A 25,325-nucleotide genomic window follows, 5' to 3' on the forward strand; every position below is an offset into this window, starting at 1 on the left:
GACACGCTTCCCCTTAGGGTGTCGCCCTATTTCAATAAACCAACAGACATAATTAAGAAAATGAGAAATATAAGACACAAATATACAGTAGCAGTCAAAAGTTTGGACACACCTTCTCATTCAATGGTTTTTCTTTATTTATTTTTTATTTTTTTCTACATTGTCGATTAATATTGAAGACATCCAAACTATGAAGGAACACATATGGAATTATGTGGTAAACAAACAAATGCTCAACAAACCAGAATATGTTTTATATTTTACATTCTTCAGAGTAGTTGAATGAGAAGGTGTAGTAGAAGTAGAAGTACTTGCTGTGTGCCACAAGTAACTATGGCACCAACAGTTTACATTTAAAGTTTACATTTAAAGCTGTATGTACAAGTTTCTGTTTGGTTTATCATTTTGCTTTAGTTACTATAGATATAATAATAATAATAATAATAATAATAATAATAATAATAATAATAATAATAATAATAATAATAATAATAATCGATTTTATTTATGTAGCACACTTTAAAATACAATGAAATCTCAAGGTGCTGTACAGGGTAAAACAATCACAATAATCAAATATAATAATAAAACGCTAAAAACAAATAAATAATAAAATGAATTAATTAATTTAATCATAATAAAATCTAAGAATATATAGTCAAACTGAACAACTACCCAAGAAACGCAATCTAAACTAGACAAAGCCAAGACCTTAGGGGAAGGCGGAGAGGAACAGGTGAGTTTTAAGATTTGATATGGTTGGCCTATACTCAATAGTAACTTTTATATTCAATGCTACTTTACATGTTCACTCCACTACATTTCATAGGTAGTGATTGTATATTTTACACCATTACAATTATCTGATAGTTGTAGTTAGTTACTTTGTAGATTGAGATTTTACACAAAATATATAATCAGTGTAACAAATTGAATGTACAATTTGTCCATAATGCTTCTGTACTTTTACTTAAATATGATTTTTAGGAATTTATATTACATTCTGGTATACTACCTGTATTAGTAAAGGATGTGAGTACTTTTTTTTTTTACCACTGACTGCGCGTGTGTTTTGAATGAGTGAGCCAGAAAGAGACACAGTAGGCTGAGTGCTGGTGTGTGTGAGCTTGCATAAGCCAATTGTGTCAACCACTTACAGTTTATCTATCCACCTGTTCCGGTTCAGGTCAGGGTGTATTTGCTGTGTGAAACTCCAATTAGTGGGCCATAGGATGTTTGAGATTACGGATGGGTATTAAGCCCCTAATGTTTATTTAAAGGTCAGGGTGAGGTTGCGGAGGACTCAAAGGACAGGGATTAGATCCAGGCCTGAAGAGCTGGCAAATCTTTAATAGTGCAACTTCCATTCCGAAGATACGAAAAGTAAGTCTGCTGTACTTTTAGGATACTTCCAAATGAAAAACGTCTTCTCTTCTGGTATTGATGTTGAATTAAGATTCAGTGACTTCAAGGTATAATCAGTTGCATTGTGCTCATCGTCTAGGTTTTACTGATTAATGAGCAGTGATGTAATGTGATCATATTTCAAGAGAAAAGGTTAAACTGAGATCCTCCTCTTCCTGTTTTCCCTTGTATCCAGTTGCAGAGTCTGTGTCTTGCCTTGTGTTGAGTGGGACACCGAGGTAAAGTCGTCGCCCTCTTTGTCTTAATGAGTCGTTCGACCCCATCTCCTCTATCATGTGATGTGGATGAGACAGCTGCAGCTGTTTTGAAGGACGGCTTTGTCTCAGATTTAGCCATTCTGTAATCAAAATCACCATCCTCACGAGTCACAAGGTCAGAGGACATGTAGGTGTACTATTACCTCACAGCTGCTCCATATTTATGAGCTCCATTCAACATATCATATTGGTTGCTTCTGTTGATGTTTCGTTCTTATGGGGTACACTGTGACATTAGATAATTCTAATATTTCATACTCATTAACTTGTGTTCCCTTTACTATGTTTGCTAAAAGCTATAGCTATTAGTTTTCAATGTAATATTTGTTGCAATAATCTGTGCCATAATGGGAGATCTTCCCTAGAGAAATAAAGATAAATATAAAATAAAAGTAGAGTATTATAAGGTCCCTATGACTGAGGATATTGTACTTGTAGTAATTCAGGTATAAAGGACTTTAAAGAAAAAAAATATTGAAGCCTTCATTTATTTCTGTTTAATGCAACACACAATTGTGCAGAACATCTTTGCATATGCGCTTGTTGTGTAATCTGCATAGTGTGGTGACTAATGAAAACCATCACGACTATCTCTGAACTCCTGCTCCCGAGGGGAAAAAAAAAGGAATCACAACAACTTCCCAGGATAATCCCAGAAGTATTGCCACACAGACTACATTTCATCATTGCAGTAATCTCACTGCTCGCGCGCACGCACGGATGCAGATAACCCCGACTATGATCGCGCGGTGATTTCTTTAAAGGAGTTGCGTGTTGTGCATGTATGCGCATATCACAGACACAAAAAAAAAAAAAAAAAAAAAAGGAAAAAGGTGCTGTGCTGGCGCCTCCTGTCGACAGTTATGGGCCACTGCCGGTGCACTGAGCTGCAGAAAGAGAGGGGCATTCTCAGATTTCCCGATTTCTCCCAGCCGAGTCCGCTGTGCCGCTTCCACATCACGGCCGCCAGCAGCCCGAGACGACGACGACGACATGCGCCCCGCGCGCCGCGCTTCAATCCTGCAATCAACCCAAACTGGACCGCGTTGTGCCAAATCCTCCTAACCCCCCCAAAAAACAAGGTGAGTGCATCGGCACAACGCGAGCCTCATCGCGGGCGTTTGTTCGTGCACGTTTTTGTTCGGCTATCGTACCGACCGAGAGCCCCGCCGCTCGGTCTCCCAGGCCCGGCTCGGGAACGCAGTCTGGCGCAGACGGAGAATGAGGCCAGTTTTTCGGCCCGACTGTCTCCCGGGTGGAAACGTAAAAAGCCCCGGCGCTACAGCGGAGGATCGGGGGTTTTCAGCCCGTGTGAATGGCGGCAGAGAAAAGGAGGTTATTTATTTATTTATTTTGTTGTGGAGCGGGTCGGGGTGAAGTTTGTGCCCAGGATGAGAGCTGTGTCCGGCTGCTTCGGTCTGTGATTTATTATCGGAATTCCTTTATCCAGCCGGAGACCGCGATGCAGCCCCGGCACCAGCTCAGCCAGCAACTTGTTTTTGTAACTTTGTAGCCGCTCAGATGGACACAGTATTTATCAAATGCTCTCGCTTCAAGTTATCTTCTTTTTTTTTTTTTTTTTTAATTTCTTTTTTGTTACTATTTGGCATCAATGTAGCACATGCAACCACACATGTTACAGTCAAATGTGTCTCTTGCAATGGAGGGGGAAAAAAGGCCAAATGATTTTTGTGTGCAAATTGTAATCAAAGGTCGATACGACTGCCTGCCACCTAATCTAATAGCAGTGCACATGACCGAGGTGGATAAAGGATCACCATGGGAATGCGGTGACCGCTTTAACATTATTCAATTTGTCCAAATGATTTCGGGGAACTTGGGTTAATTATCAGCAGTGATTAGGGGCTCTGTGTTATGACAGATGATGCATCAGGCTATTATGGAGCTACCTGTAGGAATCATGCAGGCCGATTGCTACTAATATTGCTCCTCAGTAAGATTTCAAAACAATCTTTCCTAACCTTGAAGTCTGTTTGTGGGGGGAGAACAAAAATGATAATGCTGACTTTGCCATATCATTCTCTAGTTTTAGTTTCCAGAAAAAGTAGGGCAGTTTGGGATGCACTGTCAACAAATATGCACCCAGTTTGAAGTGTTTTGATATGTTGTTTATAAGTGGATAGTGGCTGTTGCACTATACACTGATTCTAGAGTGTCCTTTCTTAAACAATATCTGTCTTTTACTAGCTGAGGATGCTTTGTTGCCCTTTTATTGTGCAGCTACACCGTGATGGCTGCATCTATAAAATACTAAAAACCACTTGACTCTGCTCTGTAGCAAAAAAAGGGGGCAGTCCAGACCTGCCTGAAATCTGTTGCCTTAGGGTTTGTGCGCGTGCAAGCGTGCACCTATGTGAGTAAGAGATTACTAAAGGAGAGTGACTCACGTTCAGAATGTATTTGGCAATGTCATAAGGACTTTCCCTGCGTTTCGTCTCAGCTGCAGGAGACATTCTTGTAACTGAAAAGTGCTGTCCTTCTGGTTTGTTGTATGGTGAGATGTATTTGACCAATGCTTCAAATTTTTGCTATTCCCCAAGCCATGAGTTGTTTACCACATGTTCCACCCGTCATTTAAAAAAAAAAAATGTAGGGCTTATTCCATTTGCAGATTAGATAAAAAAAAAAAAAAAGAGTGTGTGGTTGCCGTCACTTGTTTGTCAAATTTGTGGAGAGCTGTATCTTAAGTTGCGCTCTATTTTTCTGTGCCAACTGTTTGTCTGGTTGTTCTAACCCTCCATCTGACTGCTCCCACTGGCTGCCAAACATGCTGTGATCTAGCGCTTTCAGTTGATGAAGGCTGCCACTGCTGCCGCAGCCATTTGATCATATATCAACATCTCTACGCTTAGATATGCCTGCGAAAAGCTGCGACTGGGTTACAATGCCTACATACGGAGGTTGATAAATACTGTGGGCCTGACAGTATGTGACAGATCCCGTCACCAAATGGTGTTTGGCCGTTTATCAGAATGAGACATGATCACAGACAATTTGTCATTTTAGATTTTAGGCTTGAATGGGGGAGTAAGAGGAATGTTGCTGTCAGTCATAGCTGTGACTGCTTTGCTGCTATTTATCTCCACATTGAGGAGGATATATGTTTTTAATTTTAGTAAAGTAACCATGCTTTACACAAGGTAACTGTTGGGAGCTTCAGTGCCCAACAACTTGCCATTGCTCGTATTTTTCCATGTCAGTGCCCCTTGTATCCACACTCAGTGTGTGTGTGTGGGGGGCCGACCTCTCTTTAGAGTGGGGCTGAAGCCAGGCATCTTTCCAAAGCTCTAGTCCCCCCAGCCCTCTCTGCTGGGCATAAGCACTGCTTTGTGCCACAGCACTGCTCCCTATGGTTCTTATTCATATACTACTACAACACCACTGGCTCCACTAGATACTGGAATCTACATTTGGAAGTGTACCCAAAATAGCCTGCTGTTTGACAGACAAACTCAGATGTTTCCTCATTAAGTCAAGCTTTTGGATTAATACACCAGAATGCAGGAGGACGATTTTACTACTGTAGCCTGTAAGATTATGTATTGAAGTGCCTGTTCCTGCCTGGAATGTGGCTGCGGCATTTGTTGGCTTAGGCTGTGCTATCGTGAGGGGTATTGGAGAGCAGGAGCAGAGTAAATACATTTCAAATGGCACGGCACAACCGAGTATTAGCAAATGATCCGATAGCATCTGTAATCCTCAGGAAAACCTGGAGAGTTGTTTTTTTGAATAGTGTTAGCCTCCATCAGATAGTTGGCAGGCACTGGGGGTGTCCACATGTGTGACTGTGTGGCGGGCTAGGCTAGCGGCGCGGCTGAACGCTACAGTATGCAGGCAGATCAGATTACTGAACGATTAGCCATGGCCTCCTATCCCTGGCCCAGGGAAATGATTTTCCTCTGTCATAATTCCCTAGACTGAATTACGCAGGCCAGTGACTCAGAGATACTCAATACTACAGGCCCGAGTACTGCTCTGCATAACTGTTGCTCTCTGGAGAGAAGAGATGTGGTGCTACTATTGTTGCACTGGAGGACAAAATAGTTATCTAATTGGAATGTCTAGGTGTGCTCAAGCATAGTAAGAAGTGTGACCCAGCTTCAAATGTAGCAGAGGGTCGGCGTGATTGTGATGTTTACCGTTTGGTTAGGCCCTAGACATGGAAGAGGCGGCCGAAAGCTGGAAAACAGTCCCAAAACTGTACAACCGTCCCTCACACATCATTCTATTGTGAGTCGTGCATCAAAAATGTGAGCACATGTCAGATGGGCGATGAGCCGGTGTAAATCATGCAGGCCTCTAGTGGAATTTTGCTGAACGGAAAGATAGGCGAAGAGATAGAGAGAGGGGAGAGGAGAGGAGAGGAAAAGAAAAGTGGGAGAGGCTAGCTGGGGAGGTAGGTCTGTGTTTCCAAGGTGCTTACCCCCTGAGGCAGGAATCCGATACATTCCAGAGGTTCTTGTATCCAGACGAATAATGGTGACTAGGGTGTAGCGTTTCATCAGATGACACATGATGGGAGAGTAAGTGCTGGGAAAGAAGAGAGCTATGTCATAGGCTGAGAGCTAGCCGGCTCTGGTTGCCTGAGGGATCAGGTATCAGCCCAAAGAACAGGACAGGTTATGTGAGATATGGATTTATCCAAAACACAAGACAGCTTTCTTTTTTTTTTTTTTTTTTTTTTTTTTTTTAAATAGCTCCTCTAGTTATCACACCCACACCCACTCGCCACCGTTTTTGACGTAGACCCTTTAATCATTTTAGGCTTTAAGGCAACACTCCGTAGGAAAGCTCTAATTGTCTTTTGTAAATTAAACTCTGTTATATTCTGATTAGGCCCGTAATGCAAGCTAAACTGGTTCTTAAATGACTTCTGACCAAAAAGTCATTAGATCCTGCTCAGCTACTCTCGGGACAAGTTACGGCATGAAGTCGTTTCCCTAAAACATTGTGTGACATTGCTCTTCATGTAAGACAAATTCAAAGTCTATACCAACACCTGTGATGACACAGTATCAAGAAACCAAATCAGTTTTTCTCCTCATAGCACAGTTTCCAGCCCCAGAAATATGTGTCTTGCCAGCTCCTTAGCTAAAGGCTATTTATATTGCAGACGCAGAAAAATACCCTGTTTTATTTAGTGGTCAAAAAACAAGCTGTTGGGTGTTAATGGACTTCACCTCAGCCATTCCGGCGGACCCTCGGGGTACAGCGCGTTCATGCACTCGACGAGGGAGCTCTCGGCGCTGGCCTGTTAATGAAGCCGTTTCCAGAGATGGAGAGATGCAGTAATGGGAACGCACCTCTTCACTGAGGGATATTCTAACCCTGTACTCACCATAAGTGCTATCAGTCATCGGATGCGATTAGATTTGTTTTCTTTTCTATCCATTTAGCCAAGTTGTAGGGCTCTTTTTCAGAGAGATGAGTTTGTGTTGCATTGAGGCATGCTTATAATTTATAAAGAGGAAGTTTGAGCGTGCAGTATCGGGGTCAAGGCTTCGCACTATTACTGGGAGAACAGGAAGTCTGTGATATACACTGTGCTGTGTAAATGTTAGTGCGTAAATCATTGGACCTACGGCTTTCTGCTAAAGGCTCAATGACGTGAGCACGGAGGGCAGACAGGTGGAGGGGAGGGGGCTTCGTATGTTTACCCAGTTGTCTGGTGGCCTGAATGGGACCGGCTGCACCACAGAGCTCACACACAGACTCTCACCTACTTCAGAGCCGACGTGTGAACGGCCACAGTCACTGTAAACTGTAAAGAAAGACGCTGCACTAAATCGGGTTACTTAAAGTGTAATATTTAAACTGCTACCTGGAGACGTACAAAAGCAATACTAAACTTTTAGTCAGTTTTATTGCACATTATGAATGCTACCTTGCTGAAAAACACTTGACTAACAATGCAAAATAATGTGTTTTTTATTATCAGTATCAAATCAACACTGATCAAAATATAAACTATCTTCATGAGGTTCACCTAGCTAAAAATGGATGTTACAAAACCTTCAGACAAATTCAATTGCATAGCTTGTTAGTTAGGTGTACCTATTAACAGAAAGTTTAGTGTTTAGTCAGTGTCCTTATCTCCTAAACAAGTGTAGCTGTCTTTGCTTCTGCTGTTTTTTCTAAAAGCTTATACAAGACCAGAGCCGCGGCCCGATGCTGTCAGGAAGACCGTGTTCTGTGTTTACCAACCAGAGTTTTTGTTTACAGGGATGTCATGGTGTGCAGGGATATTGTAGGAAAGTGAGGAGTGCACACCTACACAAGGTCAACGTGGAGGTTTCGGTTCTCTTCTGTTAGCCTGCTATGTTGATAGAGAGTGTTGTTGAGCAAGACAACAGCGCAACATAGAAACGGGCACGTCTGTGACACGGCCTTGAGATCAGACCTGGCGTCCCACCAGGACAGCAGGACTGAGTAAACTTTAGAAGGACATTTGGTGCCCAGTGCCTCTCTTCTCCTCACTCTTCCCTCTCTCCCCTGTCTGTTTGCCTCAGAGCAGACCGAGCCACCACACCAAAGCGAGTCATCTGGTGTCCAGTCGGCTCCAATCTGTGAGTGCATTTGGCTTCGCTGCAAACAAAGCAATGTGGCCTGCAAGCGGCCTCCGCTACATCTAAACAGCTCAGCTATCTAGCTCAATATTTAGGTGGAAACTATGAGTGCATTGCCAGGGTTATGGGTCATCTCCATTTCAATTCATTGAATTGCATCGAGCCATTCAGAATCCACCGTAACAAACTGACCACAGCTGATGGCATACCTCTTCTCCATTTTGAATTGCTGAGGTGGAAAGAATTGTAATGGTGCCGACCTGAGGTTTAGCTGCTGGCAGCGCCAAGCGTACCCCTCCACTGATCCGAGGCGCTGCCGTGTCGGCCCAGCCTGCTGTCTCTCATCCATCCTGGGTGGTAGGGAGGTGTGTGTGTGTGTGTGTGTGTGTGTGTGTGTGTGTGTGTGTGTGTGTGTGTGTGTGTGTGTGTGTGTGTGTGTGTGTGTGTGTGTGTGTGTGTGTGTGTGTGTGTGTGTGTGTGTGTGTGTGTGTGTGTGTGTGTGTGTGTGTGTTTGTGCCTGTCGCGGTTTGTGCAAGACAGGTGTTGGCAACCCCGAGGTCAGTCCAGATGCAGCTGGGGCACCTAGACAGGAGGACGGCTGGAGACTGCAAATGACAGCAGGATGAATGAGCTTTGTTTTGGCCCGTATTATTCAGAGTGTGCAGCTTCGGACGGGGTTCAGTTGTGATGGTCAGGTGGTGTAACGGCTGGCTGCTCTCAGCGGGACGTGCTACACCCGCAAGCATTTGGTCCCTACAGGGAGGCTCGCAGGCTGCTTGCATAAAGAAGCTAAACCAAAGTAGCCATAGTGGGGCGCGAAAGGCTGCAAACACAAACACCACCCTACCCCCTATGTGAAGTGTTAAGTGGCCGGATATGTTGGTCGAATGGGACACAGGTGTCTGGGCCACGCAGTGTGAGGCTGGCCAGAGGTCTGTGTTTGTTTTATCTCCGTAATGGCCCCCAACTCTCTGCTGCAGCTCCACCAGAGCTCATCGGATCTCAAAGGGCCGGGGTGGAGGCCCCCCCCTCTTTTATTTTTTTTTCTTTCTACTGTGGGACCGAGCAGTGGATGAACTTGAGTCACCAATTTGATAATGGAATTCAAGACATCCCACAACACAATGCTGAGGCTCCACACTGAGCAGGCCGGGTGATTTTTAGAGTCGTCTTTCTTCCTTTATTCTTCCCTTTATCCCTCCGTCTCCTCTGATCTGCTCCAGCAAAGTAGGCGTTTGAAGTTGTCAAGACTCCGGCTTTACCGTTGAGTCCTCCAAGTGCTTGGGTGACAGGTAAAGAAGAGCTGGAGGGGAGTAATGCGACTCCCACATAGTGCACAGCCTACACAGTCTCCATCCTCGTCTCTCTCCCACCTGCCTCCCGCACACAGGCGTAGTCTCCGTGGTGATGTCACTGCACTGAGTTCCCTCTTTTGTTGAGTAACAGCCTAGAGGTGCGCCATGGGTTATGAGGGAGATGCACACACACACACACACACACACACACACACACACACACACACACACACACACACACACACACACACACACACACACACACACACACCGCCACCACAACACCACATTGTGCCTCCCCGGGGCAGCGCAGCAGGGTGAGGTAATGGGCTGTTAACCCCTCAGCCACCTCCGTGTTTGGACCTCCAGCCATCAGCAGTGGCCACTATCACCGCCCTGATCTGATTGTGTGAGTAAACCTGTGGCCCCTCCAGATGGCCAGGCCTCTGAGCCGGTTCATGATGACCATACAGTTAATATCTGGCCCACATAAAGCTCTCCTAGCTTCCCCCCCCCCCCACACCCCTCCCTCCACTCCCCACAGACTCTGCTGCTCTCATTTCTCGCTGCCACCCTCTGTGCTATTGTCTGCCTTCTCCTGAGTACCTTGTTTTATTTCCTCATTTCGCACATCTTTTTTAAATTCCAAAATCTTTTTTTTTGTTGTCCCCAGGCACAACGGGTGAAGTCTAGAGACGGTGTAGCAAATTAAATTTGGTCTCCCTCTTTTGCTCCCCTCGGACGTGGGCATGATAGAACAGTCGAAGGAGAACGGGAGCAAGGCAATCTGGGGGAAAAAGCCCATTTCCCATGCATTACTGTCCATATCCTCGGGGTCTATAGTGGAGTAACACCAACACCTCTATCGCTTTTTTTCTCCTGCCTTTAATTTTCTTTTTCTTGCTCCCTCCCTGTCTCGCTCTCGCGGCTGCTTCTCCTTCTCATGCAGCCTAACCTGAAGGTCTCACTGCTCTTGCTACTACTGCTAACACAATCTGACCCAGTTTATTAGTTTGGGTCTAGTGAATCATTAATCGAGGTTATCTAACTGTTCCTGTAATGATTCCGTTGTGTATCGTGTGTCGGAGCCTCTGTGTGCGTTCACAACCGATCAAGCCTCCTGCTTCTTGTTCTACACGTTTGTACTCTATCATAACCATCTTGCAAAAAAGAGAAGCATCGACCCTCAAGCTAGACTATATGTTTAATAGGTGCGCCGTGCACTGTAATATGTCATTGTGTCAGAGTACAATACGAGGACTAAGTGCACTGAATGCAAATTAATCTTGTGGGATGGCAGCAGCTGAATAGAGTGTGGTTTTGGGGGAGAGGAGGGGAGCAAAGGGAGGGACAGAAGGAGGGCTAACAGTGGCGACAGAGAGGAGAGGGAGAGAAAAGAGCATGTGAGAGGGAGGAGGAGGGATGTGGGATGTAGTCATCGCCAGGCCCATTCATCATGCAATGCCTGCTGGGATGCGCTGGGGTCAGTCCCGCACAACACAATTACAGCCTGTTCTGATGTGTTGTGCTCGGCTCCACTGTGTTCCGACTATGTTCTGATGTCTTTTGTTAGATTTCCTCAGTTCTACCTCCCTTGTTTTCCCTCTCTGCTCTGTTGTGTGCGCTCGCGTTCACAGTGGCAGATCTCTTCTTTTTCTTCTGTGGCATATTTTTGAACTCGCTGCTCTAGCTATCACTAAATAATCTGCGGCGGTTCTTTTGCGCAAAACATCTCAATTAGCTGAACATTTGTTGTGTTTTTTGTTTGTGTCTTAAACTCTCTCTTATGTCTTTTGCAATAACTTTGCCACAATTTTTTTATTTTTGTTTTGCTCATGACGTGTAAACGTTTGCCGGGCTGCTGTACCAAACCCGTTGCGCAGCTGTCTTCTTTCATCCACATCTGAAATGCAGCCACTAAGCTTGATTCTTGTGATTGACAGGCCTGGTTAGCATGGGGGTGTGAGATTGTAGTAAGCATGTTGTTTACCCTGCCTGCCTGACAGTCCTCTATGATTCTACAGATGTTTCAAAAAAGCTGTAAAATATCTGATGTGTTCTCTAATGTTAGTTGACAGCATATCCGGTGATAAGGATATCTATGTCTTTCTGTCCCTGGCTGTTCTTCATGCAGGGTAAAGAAAAAGAGTTTTCCTTGCCAGAAAACCTTTTGAGGTGGTCTGAAGGCCTAAATGAAAACATCTACTATTGAAGATGATCCAGATATATTTGTGTACACATCATAGAACATAGCAGGACTTAATCTTGTCATGGTGGCATCTGCTTCTGTCACTTGGCTGAAAAACAAGACATGAGAGACGCCGTAGGTCCCCCCTGTATAGAGATAGATGGATGACTTGATTTCATCTTAGAGCACCTTGATGCATATATTTAGATTTAATCATTTGGTGCTTTAAGGAACAAACTTTATACTAAGTCTGCCAATTTCTTAAAGACCCAGTGAGTATTTGATTTTGGATAATATGCTTGATAGGTATAATCAGTATAGTAAATAAAATTAACATTTGGATGAAAACAATTACTTTTATGTTTCTCTAGTGGTTGTGATTAAAAATATAGAATATTGTGGCTGCAACTAACAATTATTTTGATTATTAATTAATCTGATCATCATTTTCTAAATGAATCAATTATTTGTTTGGTTGCTAAAGCGCCTATCACATTCTTCCTAACCCCAAGTCGAAATTGTCAACTATTTCCAATCACAAGTTCAAAACCTCCAAATGTTTAAGTGACTTTAATATGTGACGCATATTTCATATTTAAGAAGCTGGAACTATGAACTGTTTGCTGTCGTTATTTCTTGTTAGCAACTCATTTAATACACAGTAGTAATGTCCAATACTTTATCATGTTAACCAAATTTGAATCACTAAATATGAATCACTTCAAAGAGTGGCTGTCGAGTGTTAATGAGTTCTAGTTTCCAGCTCTGTTTAATGATGGACTGCTAGTCTGTGGTTTACTTTTGGAGGACAAATTCTGCCTTTTAATAAATTACATCATTAGTACACCTGGTCATATTTGGTAATGTATCAAGCTGATCAGGGTGAAATATTATGCAGCTGAGGTAGCTTTTGGATTATTTTGAAATATTATTCTTTCCAAGCCTCATATTCAATTTTGTTGATTAACCTGCCAAAAGCTAATCCTTGAACTAAGTATTCTTCTACAATTTATTCTTGGCATAAACAACCTGTTTAATAAACAACATTCAGGCCATAAGGAATTTAGGGTTTTTCTTATGTTGTGTCTCTGAGGAAATGATTTCCAGTATTTGCTGAAGGATTTCTCGTAACTTAACAGAATGCACCCAAAACGCCCAGAAGTTCAATTCCTCATGAAGGATGCATTGGGTGGTGGCTCGGCTGATGGGAACTAATAAGAAGCTCAAAGATTGACTGAAAGAATGACAAGCCTTGGCCAGAATATGCAACAGTTTAAAGTATGGAGCATCTGGAAACAATCTGAAACAATGGATTGTCTTAAGCAGGCTGCATGTCGAACTATATGGATGCTTCTCCTTCCTGACTTCCTTGAGTTTCGACCTCCTGAGACAAACTCGGGAAGGAGTTGGATGACACAGAGAGTTTGACTTTGCATTCTTTGATTTGATATTCATCTTAAAACTCAGCCCTGAACCCGCACATACTGAAAAACTTTTGTTGGAATGGCAGAATGAGGTTAAATCATTTCCTCATTCCAGTCATGTCAGCTGTGGATAGCCTTGGCTTAATGATGGATTTTTACTGAATATCACTGTTACATACAGTATAAAGGTCTAACCCTGATAGCAAAGATTCATATACTCCTTTAAAGGCTAAATTAAATAAAAAATAGGTTTTAATAAAATGAAATACAACATACACAAGTTATTGTCACCATTGGGGCCGACAGTATATTTAGTTTTATAGTTGGTCACTGCTCTGCTCTAATCAACAGATAAGCCAAGCGTCTTTAATATGAAGTGGCCTCTAAACTCTTTTTATAACCTCTAAACATCTCACGGTCTGGGTTGCCAAGAACACCTGCTCAGAGCCTCCCCAACCTGCAGACGCAGCGGCCTGTCTGTCGGCAGGCTGTCTTTTGTGTGCCCTAATGAAGCCGGGGAGATGTGACGACATGCCGCGCATTTCACTCTTCACCTAATTGTGTTGATGTGGAGGCTGATGTTAGTGTGGTGGTGGTTAATTTTCCCGGTGAGAGGAAATGGCGAAGCCATCAAGGGATGCGACACAGCTAATTAGACTTGTGTACGCTTCCATGTGTGAGGTGGGGGTGATGTGAGATGGAGCGAGAAAGGAAAATGGCTTTTTTCTCCTTTTCTGAATGTTTTTTTTATTTTTTATTCATTGAATGGGCACTGAAAGTTACTTCAAAAACCTGTCTTGCCTGTGTCGTAAACCATTGAATGTCATGCCGCTTAATGACAGCATCCTCTTTCTGACGAGGGACGACCGGGGGAAACCTCAACATTCATTACAGCCTGACATTTTACCCACTCTACAAAACACCATCATGGAGAGTCTGAAATTAAAGTCATTTGAAGTCGCACACAGAGCAAATGGCCTACTGGTACAATAATGCTGTTTTTGACTACCCCCCCCAGAGGAAAGCTGTTAGTAGTTTTGACTGATTAGGGCCTGAAGCGACCGACTCTCAATTAGACAGAAGACAAAGCTTCAACCCTTGCTGCTGGAAAATCAGGTGCAATGAATTAGTGATAAAGGTTTTAAAGACAACACCGTTAGAGGGTCTGTCGGGGGAGGTGGACTCCTTCTTCCCTGCAATTTGCAGAGTAGGTAATTTGCAGTCTAAAGGAAGACAAGTGGAATGCTTTAGAATTCTTTTTCGTTTCCTCTCCCTTACTCCTCTGCGTCTTCTTCTCTCTCCCTCTGGCTACCAGTGACAGTAATATTAACCTCATCCCTGCTGCACTGTCCTCATGTGACCTAGAAGGCCCCTCTTGTGAGGAGTGGTCAACTGTTCTACCGCTCAGGGCCTCAAGATTGGTGGAGCTCGTAATACGCTGTTACTCCATTGCTCGGTGTGGGAGGATCCAATAATATATTAAGATTATGTTGCGTGCTGTCAGGTCTCACTTTAATTGAGAAGTACAATGCCAGCAACATATATTTTTTTGCGAAGTCATACTGATATTTTCTAGATTTTTTTTATTTTCCCTTTCCAAAGCACCCCCTGAAGCCTTGTTTGATTTAGTTTTATATTCCGACCTATTGCCGATGACACCCACACCGCTCATGCCCCATATTGACCATTAGCACACACAGTACCCATATCCGTCAGACTGATAGTGACACTGTTTGCCACATTGCCCAAATGCTCGGTCCATCTCTGTTGGTGGAAAGGAGCTCAGTCCTGTCACCTGAGGGATAAAGTGTGTGGTGGAAACTTGTATCCTCTGAGGTATGCGGGGCAGATGCAGACCCCTCCGCTGGTTCAGCTGTTGTGCCCTGTGCCGACAGCAAGGCCACAGCTTGTCTCCGTCTCTGTTGTTGGAGGCGTTGTAAAGCAAGGCGAGATATTAATGGTTTGCTTTGCTGTGAGCTTTTCATGCCTCTTTAAATCAGAATTAAGAGTCATGGTGGTCCTTTTTTTTTTTTTTTTTTTTTGCAGGGGTGACTTTAATTCATTTGTGTTCCTTATAACATCTAATTTCAACCTCTAGGACTTGTTGTGTCGTCTATCCCGGACAACAACATGTTCTTCCCCAGCAGTAGGTCTTTAACCTCTTGTATGACATGTTTTCTAAGACTCTGGTTGGTGGTTATGGTTTTGTTGGACATAGTGGCTTGAGGTCAGCCAACTTGAATTGCTAGCGGCAGGGTGCCAATTTTTCTTTTCCACTGCACAAAGCTCTCAAAACAACTGACACTTGTTTTTTTGACCAAAAAGTAATTTGCAAAATAGTTTTTTTGGCCACACACATTGAACAAACTGAGCCAACAATAAGATCCCAGGAGTCACAGTAATCCAAGTTATACTGTACTTAAACAAACTGTGCTAAAACTAAACAGGATCAAACGAAGAAACTACAAATTATTGGCAACAATTTTAAACTGGTGTTTCAGGAACTTTTAAAGGCCCTTTTCCCCTGATCCCTTAGAGAAGAAAGGTTACATTCTAGTAATGATGAAATGGGTTGCCTTTACTGCCTTTCATTACGGCAAAGCTATCACATGGTGTTTCTAGCTGCTGAGCTTTCCCCCTCCACTCAGGTCACTTGCTCTCATCAAGTGGTGTGGTACTAGAAGACTAGTGCTTCAGATAGAGCGACCGCCTCGGTGACCTCAGCATGATGTTCACAACCGCCTCCGCACTGTCCCTCACCTGCTTCCATTATATTAGCCTGTGACAGTGAGCAAAGTAATGGGAGGTTACAAGTTCCCGTCGGTGTGAGATCCGCCTGCGGCAGCTGGATAATGCACATCACGCCGTCTCTCTCTGCCAACACGCCACCTTTATCCGCGGCCTCGCCCGTTCGGTTGATACGACGGTGACTTCGCCCGTTCATCATGTGATCCAACTCATTGCTCTCATCAGCTGCTTGCTCTAATTAGATGAGGGTGATTTTCAATAAAGCTACTGTCGTCCTCACTCCATTAGTTATATTAACACTCGGATTCCTGCCCCGGAGTCGTCGATCTATCCTCCCCGTCTTTCACCAGGGGGGCCAATGCTCTTCTTTTCATGGATCTGTGTAACCTAGTTACTGAGGCCCAGCAGGGGAGGCCAATCAATTAATGAACAAAGGAGCCCGCTCGCTGAGAAGCGGTTTGAGTCTGGGACTATAAACGGGGCGCTCCCAAAACATGGTCGCTGTCAGTTTAGTGCTCATCTGACGGATGTTGTTTTGCTTTGTTGTTTTGCGCCGGTCTATGAGCAAGCTTTCAGAAGAGCCCTAAAGTCGGTGGATACTACTGAGTTACCTGTACAAGCACACGACCAGGCAATATTCAGGTGTCTCTTATGGACAATTAGTAGTGAAAGAACTAAAGAAAAGTACTGAACATGGAACGGGCAGCCTGCCTGTTAAAATACTTTGAAAAGGGTCTGGAGGACCATTGGGACACTGTCACAGAGCTCCAGTCTGATCTTTTTTTTTTTATTATTTCATTTTTATTTTTTTAGTAAAACCCTCGCTTATTGTCTGCCCACTTTTTTATATCTTTGGTTCTTGCTCCCACCTCAGAGCGATTGTGTCTGAAGATTGTATAGCCTACAAAAGCTTCGCTTGTTAACCCCCACTTAATTGTCAAACGTCTGCACAATCTGCACAAAAAAAGAGAATTAACCGTGAAAGAAAAAAAGATGGATTGGAAAATGTGTAATTATTATCATAATGTTTCATCTTAATTGAGATGTGAGTAAATGGACTGTGGCATTTTCTGCCGCTGTGTTGTGAAAAGGCAGGAAATAAAAACCTCTGCTTCCCTCAGACGAAATGTGGAGCAGAGCTTACAAACTAGGTATGTGGCGTGGTCAAAGGTTAAACGTCCATATTCAGTGTTTCTGATCAGTCTCCCATGGCAACAGGCAGATTTGGACAGACAGGCCCCCTCTTTTGTCCACCTGTGCTCTCTCACTATCTTTCACCACTTTCTCATCCTTTCCTTTTCTCAGTACCTCTTTTCATCCTATTGAATCCCCATTTTCCCCCCAACCTCCCGCAGTTCCACCCCTCATTCTCTCTTATCTTTCTTCTCTCCAGCCTCCCGGTCTCTCTGTCATCCCTTTTTCTTAATCCGGCTATTCGTCCCTAGCGTTCCCCTCCCTGGAGTTTCCAGCTCTGTCTCCCTGTGTGTGAGATCAGGGAGCAGGCTGTTGTAACAAGCTGTTGAATAATGTAAGCAGTGCAGGGCTATAGGCCAGAGTTTCAGTTAACCCTTTGATCTCTGATCACACAGTGGGTGAGGCGGACACATCATAAATGACAGCTCGACAGCAGGCCGAAGCAGCCCGAAGGCCTTTTTGCTTCCGTCTTCCTCCGACCTCTACCTAAAGGCTAAAGTTCCCCCATCCGGTCTCATTGTCACGGCCTTTGTGAGCAGGAACACAGTGAGCGTCCCCAGCCTTTGTTATTCTAACACTGATGTATAATTAAAGGGTTAGAAAAGGCGATGCTGAATAATTGATATTGGAGCAAAGATGTCTTGGCATCCTGAACTTTATCGTACTCGGTATTTTCACGTGCAGCGCAGATAAAAGATTTACTAGATTGCTTTTCTTTCTGGTCATCTAGTTCAGTCTGCACTGATTCATCGTGGCACCGTGCCCTCTCCTCCGACAGAGGAGCTCTTATCATTATTTCGTTCGTCCTTATTTCACCTGTGTGTACACTGCGAAGTGTCAAAACACAAAGCAGTGGAAAATCGTACAATAGTCGTATTAAATCCTCAACAGCAGTCAAGTTTGTATAAGTGTGTTACCAATTTGTGTCAATTAACCGACTGAGTCGTGCATTTTCAATCACAAAAGAAAAAGCGTAGCCAGCACACAAGGTCTCATTAACCCTTTGTGATCAATACAGATTCCCCCTCCTTAAGTGCTTCTAGTTAACTTCAGGGCCTCATATCCTGAGGCTAGGGTGTATTGATCTGCTGGTCCGATTGGAAGTTTCCCTTCAGGAGGTGAAGGATAGCGGTGGGACTGAGGGTGTTTTGGCAAGAGAGGAGAAGGAGTGGGTCTTCATGGCTGGATCAGCTTACTACTTCCTACCCCCCACACACACCTGTTACTGCCAACGGGGGGAAAAAAACACCCCATCAATCTGTGTGTGGTAGTGGGTATCTCTGTGTGTGTGTAAGAATTGAGTGTGTGTGTGTGTGTGTGTGTGTGTGTGTGTGTGTGTGTGTGTGTGTGTGTGTGTGTGTGTGTGTGTGTGTGTGTGTGTGTGTGTGTGTGTGTGTGTGTGTGTGTGTGTGTGTGTGTGTGTGTGTGTGTGTGTGTGAGAGAGAGAGTGGAAACGGCAGTTTGTGTGCTCAGGAGAGCAAATGGCTGAGAGGCGTAGCGAATGAGAAATGTGTTACATAGGGTTTATGGTGACGGCGTGTGGCTGAACCACATTGACTTTGGCAGCTGCTGGCTGGTTATAGATGGGTGGCGGGAGATGGAGTTTAGATTTTATATGGCTAAGGCGCTACATGACAGTCTGCTTTTCAGTTTGGGTGTTTGGACCCATAGACCACCGCCGGGCCGCATTGCATCCAGCAACAAGCTAATGTGCACACGTCTACACACACTGAGAACCCGTATACACACCATGAGACTGTGTGTGTGTGTGTGTGTGTGTGTGTGTGTGTGTGTGTGTGTGTGTGTGTGTGTGTGTGTGTGTGTGTGTGTGTGTGTGTGTGTGTGTGTGTGTGTGTGTGTGTGTGTGTGTGTGTGTGTGTGTGTGTGTGTGTGTGTGTGTGTGTGTGTGTGTGTGTGTGTGTGTGCACAATGCTGCACAGTGATATTTAATCCATAACTCTGACAGGCTTTCCTTGAACTGACAGGGAAAAGCATAGCTCTCTTTCCACATAAATACACCTCCTCTCTCTCTCTCTCTCTCCTGCTCTCTAAAAAAATTATGTAATATTGTTTTCTCCTCAAATTGTTGTGTTCCAGGATGCACCATGCATGCAGCCCTGTAGAGGCTTGACCCTGTGCTCAGGCCCAGCTACCCCCTCCTGTAAACTGATATATATGTGTGTGTGTGTGTGTGTGTCTGTGTGTGTGTGTGTGTGTGTGGTGTCACGGTACGCTACACAGCAGCTGTAGAGGCGGCAGTGAAGAGAGGAAATGGGAAGAGCCAGCACAGTAGACAGAGCCCAGATAGACCTGTCAGCTCCGTGACACCCACACATGCCTCAACCTCTGGTCCAGGACGAGAACAGGGGAAGAAGAAAGCAGCGTGGATAGAGACAGGTACAGCGAGCTTCAGCGAGGGGCTGAAAGAGACACGGAGTCTCGACCTGCTGCAGAGTTAGGACTAGAGCAGGAAAAAGGGATAACAGTGAGACGTGTTTATTTTAAAACACAGGGAGACTTGGCAGGTACAATGCATAAGAAAGTATTCCCAATTTCTTTGACTTTTCATAGTGAATATATTGTAAAAAGATTATTTTATAACAATGATCAGAAAAAGATATAACACAAGACAGTGATTGCATAAGTATTTTATCCCTTTCAGGTTAATAATTAGTAGTTAGCAGCAATTACAGGCTTATGGCTGTGGCGATAGGTCAGTATATCAGCACTTACATTAACAGGCTCTGTCACGTTTCATGAACTGCAAGACTAAAGTCCTGCCGCTAATTCTATATTGGGTTGAGGTCTGGACCCTGTCACTTCAGGATGTTAACATTTTTGTGCTAAAGCCATTAGCTGTGTTGCTTTAGGCCTTTGCTTGGGATTGACGTCTTGCTGAAACATAAATCTTCTCTTATGTCAGTCTTCTGTCAAACTTAAGCAAGTTTATCCCATTGGTTTGTGCTGTATTTTATTTTACCGTCTTCCTCTTTAACTCCTCCAGGTCGTCCTGCAAATAATCCAATTGTTACAAATTCTCCCACATGCCTTCTGGCAAACACTAGCTGAGGTGTCATGTGTGAGTTTTTTCTTTTTTTTTCTTTTATAAAACAGTGGCTTTCTCTTTACCAGTTTGCTTTAAAACTGTGACTGCTGAATCCCCCAGGCAGCAGTTTCTGAATGCACAGTGGCCTCTCCATGGCCTTCACACTCCTTTAATGCAGAGAGATGCTCAGTTTGTTTGTTTTCAGGACGGCCTTCTCTTGGCAGTAGAACAGCTGTGCCAGATTCAGTCCGTCTTTAATGACTGACCTTACTGTACTACGAGGGATAATTCAACATCTTTTTTCGTGTATTTATTTAGGATATTTCTTTGACCCCGTAAAGTATTTTTGACAGAGTAATGTCAGCTGTTACACCATCCAGATACAAGTGTGTTAAACTTTTTCACACAGCTCTGCTCTCAGCTTATTATGGCACCTCTGAAAACTGTATGCACTGGTTATGTGTTGTTAAATCAGTCATCATTTGAACTATTTTCTGTTATTAACATCATACCACATGTAGAGCTAATATTGTACATAACAAATGCCTTCCCATAGTTGAGTTTGTCATTGAATTACATCTGTGTTAAACCATCTTATATTTGTTGATCAATTTGTAGTTCTTTTGAAGACAATCTGTTGAATGAATGGTCTACAAACAGCAAAGACAGTCTTAAGGGGGTGAATACTGCCACGTTGGATTACTGCGGAGTGTAGAGGCACTTCACTGTGGTTTTGTTTTTAAAGACGGCGACTGAGGCAGAAAGTATGCGAGAGACAGAGAGAGAGAGAGAGAAAGAGAGAAGAGAAAAGCCGGAGCTTAGCTTCAGTTTCAAAAAACACACACGGTTTGTAATAGGATTCATGACCAGGGCTACAATTGGGAGAGTAATTATTGTTATTGCGATAAACCAATCATGAGGCTGGGTATTTCTCTGCAGTCGGAGATGTTCGCACATTTATTGCCTGCAATTACCGCGATGGGGCCACGTGTCAAGTGTGCACTGTTTGTTTATGTAAAACATAGAGTATACAGCCCTCCAGACACATTTCTTCTGCAATCCATTTATCGCTTGTTCCTGATTGGTCTTTGAAAGGAAGCTGCTGATTATGAGCACGTTCTTCATGCAGGAGGAACAATCCTATCTGTTTGATCTCACAGGCAAAAATATGGACGGCACAACAGAATCTCATCTCTTGTGTCAGCTATTCTTCCGCACCGTGATATTCCCATGGGAACGCATTTCTGCTGCGCTAATCACAGTCAGATCAGTGCGGGCCGTTTCTTATCTGGACATGAAAGAAGGGAAGATGGAAGAGGGAGGTGTTTAAAAAAAAACAAAAAAAACGGGGGGAGAGGAGGCGAGAGGCAGGGCCCCCTGGGAATGATAATACCTGAAATTCACTGGGCGGCCTCTGGATCTAGCTCATCATCTTTTCATGAGCAGGTATTGTACTTATCCCTATTACACTCCCAGATACATGCCCAGCTCGGCAGTTTCCACTCAGTCTCCCTCAGATTGATTGAGCAGATTAGACCGTTATATTGTTTATGTGTGTGCCACAGCCTGTTACAGCATGCCTGGGGATTTTATGATTAGTTTTGATAGTTTTCTCTTATTCACAAGCACTGTTGTTGTTGTTGTTGTTGTTGTTGTTGTTTGTTGTTGTTGTTTTGATTGCATCTCTGGTTCAAGACAGGTCAGCGAATCCGTTATTGCTGTTCCGCTGCAGGTGTAAATGTCTTAATAAAACTGTTGTGCTTTAGTCAGAGATCCTGTGCAGCTCAGGAGAGCTTTTCTCAGCTGAATAGGCAGTTGATTTGATCAGCCGACCCTGCAGTATTAAAACCGCACCGACAAGTACGGTTATCTCTACTTTCCCCCTCCGAACCCCACGAACTCCCATGCTCACTCACACTTTCACTCACACACACACACAGATGTGCCTCATCCACAAGCACTATGGCTTTCACCTCTGAGTGATGTCCATTGTCCCAATAAGGAGAGACCCATTACGGATCCCGGGTCCCAATGGAGACATTGTGCTGCCCGCCATGCTCCCTTGTCCTTCAGCAGCGTCCTGAGATGACAGTAGATAAACAATGTGAACAAACAGTCCCTCCCACCAGCATTGATCTGGCTCCCTCGCCCCTCCCTCCTCTCGCCAACAACGCCACATTGATTCCACCTACACTCAATTTATATGAAAGCCCCCGTGCCCCACCTCCCTTTTCTTCCAGGACTGACAAAAATGATAAATGACCAACTCCTTCCTCCCTCTGCCGCCACCTCCCTGTGCCTCGCGTCAGCTGTCCGACGCACTACAAGCCTATTTCTCCTCTCGCAGATCCAATAGTCTGAGGGGCCCCCCCTGTTCCTCCGGAGTGTATTTTTTTTTTATTTGAGGGAAGAGGTTTGGGGTTATTCATTGCCTCAGGTCCTTTCTATAATTCCCAGACAAAACACGCCACTGCCGTAATTTCAAGCCTGCACGACATCCATATGCATGATGTCAACCCATCAAAAAAAGACCAGTGAAGGAAATGATTATGTATTTCCATTGAGCACACCGTAGGATCTTCTCTCCTGTGGCTTCTGGCTTCTGGCTAATAGTCTGCGATGCCACTCAAAGATGAAATCATATGCAGAGTCTCTAAAGTGGGGTCAATCATTCCTCTTTCTTTGATTAATCTGTCCACCGTGTAGTCGCATGGATGAGATTGCATTTCATTTAGACATGAAACCGTTCTGGTTTGGATCCGTCGTCATTTGTGAACGATAACTGTTCCACTTTCTGTCCTCATGGAGTCTTTGCTTCCCGCAGTATTTCCTATGAACAGGTCTGCAAATGATGTCTTCACTGTTGTTTTTTTAATTTTTTTATTTATTGTACAGATCCAGTGTCCCCATGCTTGTAAATGGGGCACAGAGTGTCTATAAATAGATATACTGTGGTAGTGAGCTGCCGGTGGTTATCAGCAGGAGGGGCTGGGGGGGGGGGGGGGGGGGGTGGGGTGGGGTGTATATGTGCATGCAGTGCTTTTTTTATGTGCTGCGTCGAGGTGATCGAGGCTATTGATGAAGGTGTTGGTTCCGCTCTCGCCACTCTACCCCACCGCCCAGAGGAGTAATACCAGTCAGGAAAAGTCTCCGTTTCCCATCTCTGCACCGTTCCCTAATGACCCTTCCTTGCTTTGTCTCCGCCCCGCCACAGTTTTCCCCATGGCTCCCTCCCACAGCTCATCCACACTGCTTTTCACACTGCGAGGTAATCCATTTTACAGTTCCTGCCGCTCTCAGAACGCTCCCGCGTGAGAGATCCAGCGATCTAAAGCGGACGGGATGTATGGGAGCCTGTTCTAAGATGAAAAAGACTCGGAGAGCGTCATGTATATTTTATTCTCTGCCCATGTGTTTTTACTCATCTTGGTCCTAATCGTCGACACATAATATGAATGTGTAATCATGCCATTATGCCTGTGCTTGCTCGGGTTATCTTCGCGGAGGATGACATCAGTGTTGATGGGATCTGACATGATCTCCTTTTTAATGGATGTCTAAGGGTTGGATCTTGCTCTGTCAATATAAAGTACAGCAGTGGTACAGAAATGCCGCAATCCTCTCTAATTGTCACTGAACACACTTTAGCTGTCGTCCCATTCTGTTCATAATTGCTCTTAGGAAAAGATTTCACTCCCCTGTCTGGATTTGAGGATGAGTCTCTGCCTCTTTTGTCCCATTACTGTGTCAACGAATAACATCGCAATCATTTCAATTACGACAGCGCTGGGGCCGAGATCTCCAAGTAGGGCCTTGAGATGTAATTGGAGGGGCACGGGCGAATGGAGGGAAGGCATTTTTCTTCTGTGAAATTGCCTCAGTCTTGGGGACAGTAAATTGAGGCGGTGAAAAATGATGTGATAATTCAGCCGCATGGTTCGGTACAGGGAATGGTCTGAAAGTCACTTTCTAGAGAATTAGACGGCAAAACTACATTTCCCTCCCGAGTCCTCTGTCCTTCACGCAGCGGCATGAAATGAATTGATGAGACAGAGGGAGAGGGAAGTGTCGCTGTAAATGTTTGCAGCTAAAATGAAGCTGCCTGCTTGCGCATTCAGATTGGCTGAGGGGTGGGAGGCTGAAGCTGGAGTGAAAATATGGCGCTGCGCTCCACGCTATTTCACGGCCTAAGCCTTTAATCGCAGCAGCAGCCACAATGGATGCATAAAATGGAATTCAAATTTCAGATTGATTGATTCTATATTGATGAATGCCAAGGCTGGCTTAAGGAAAGGGAAGGAAAAAAGTAAATGTAACCTTTTTAAGAAGAGCTCCCTCTCTCTCATGTGCCTGTTTGTTGCTTTAGATGGGCTTCAAAAGAAATATGAAAATGTGTGCTTTTTTGAAGTTTAATCTCTGGCATGAAAGGGTAGGAGGCTGAATGCAAATACAGAAATTGGCTTTAGCGTTGCTTCGTGCTGCACGTGGTGGAGAATTCCAGCACCGTGGTCTCGTCGCACCATTTTGTAACGAGGCGAGGAGTAGAGATGCATCGAGTTTCGACCTTTTCTCTCAATGCAGTGTTCACTCCTCGCCTTCATCTCTCTCTCTATTGTGTCTAGTTTCTTAATCCCTTCAAGGCATCACACAGTAACAGAGCTGGCATAAGCACATTTGGTACTGTTTGCAGTGTCGGGATTAACAGGATTACAGATTGGGGATTACGCCAGCGTCATTCTTACCCACCCTTAACCTTGACCCGTGCCCCCGTGTACGATTCGAACGGTCGGACTAAAGTTGTTTTTGTCCTTTTTGTGAGGCCTGAGTGTTTGCACAAAAGCTCAGTCATATTTGTTCAGGAATAAAACAAAACACGGATGCTTTTGTCGTGAGATAATTTGGACTCTTCTAATGAGTCTCTCGGCTCCGTCTCCGCTGTGACGGAGCCTCTGTGGTTAAATGCGCATCGATACACAGACACAGACAGAAAAGTGACAACAACAGTAGCCTTTTGATGAGCGTCCTATGGATTTACCGCCCTCCCTCCATTTCCTGTCGCACAGTTCCTCCAGCGTTTCCATGGCGAGCGTGCGGTTGCCAAGATCTGCGGTGATTGAACACAGAGGGCCATCGTTTATTTCTGTCGGTCAGTGACGAGGGG

General features: G+C 44.4%; 1 protein-coding gene across 2 annotated transcripts in view; it reads left to right on the plus strand.

Annotated features, from left to right (window-relative positions):
- Window positions 1–2,553: 2,553 nt before the first annotated feature.
- ndst1b (N-deacetylase/N-sulfotransferase (heparan glucosaminyl) 1b) overlaps window positions 2,554–25,325 on the plus strand; it is a 40,470-nt gene continuing 17,698 nt past the window's right edge. Inside the window, exon 1 of one of the 2 annotated variants that reach the window (XM_054597653.1) lies at window positions 2,554–2,764. The gene's annotated coding sequence lies outside the window, so the exon portion shown is untranslated. Of the gene's footprint in view, window positions 2,765–2,876; window positions 3,018–25,325 lie in introns of those variants that run through there. The other variant, XM_054597654.1, reaches the window with a different exon arrangement.

Source organism: Anoplopoma fimbria, chromosome 4, assembly GCF_027596085.1.
Source record: "Anoplopoma fimbria isolate UVic2021 breed Golden Eagle Sablefish chromosome 4, Afim_UVic_2022, whole genome shotgun sequence".
NCBI classification, from domain to species: Eukaryota; Metazoa; Chordata; class Actinopteri; order Perciformes; family Anoplopomatidae; genus Anoplopoma; species Anoplopoma fimbria.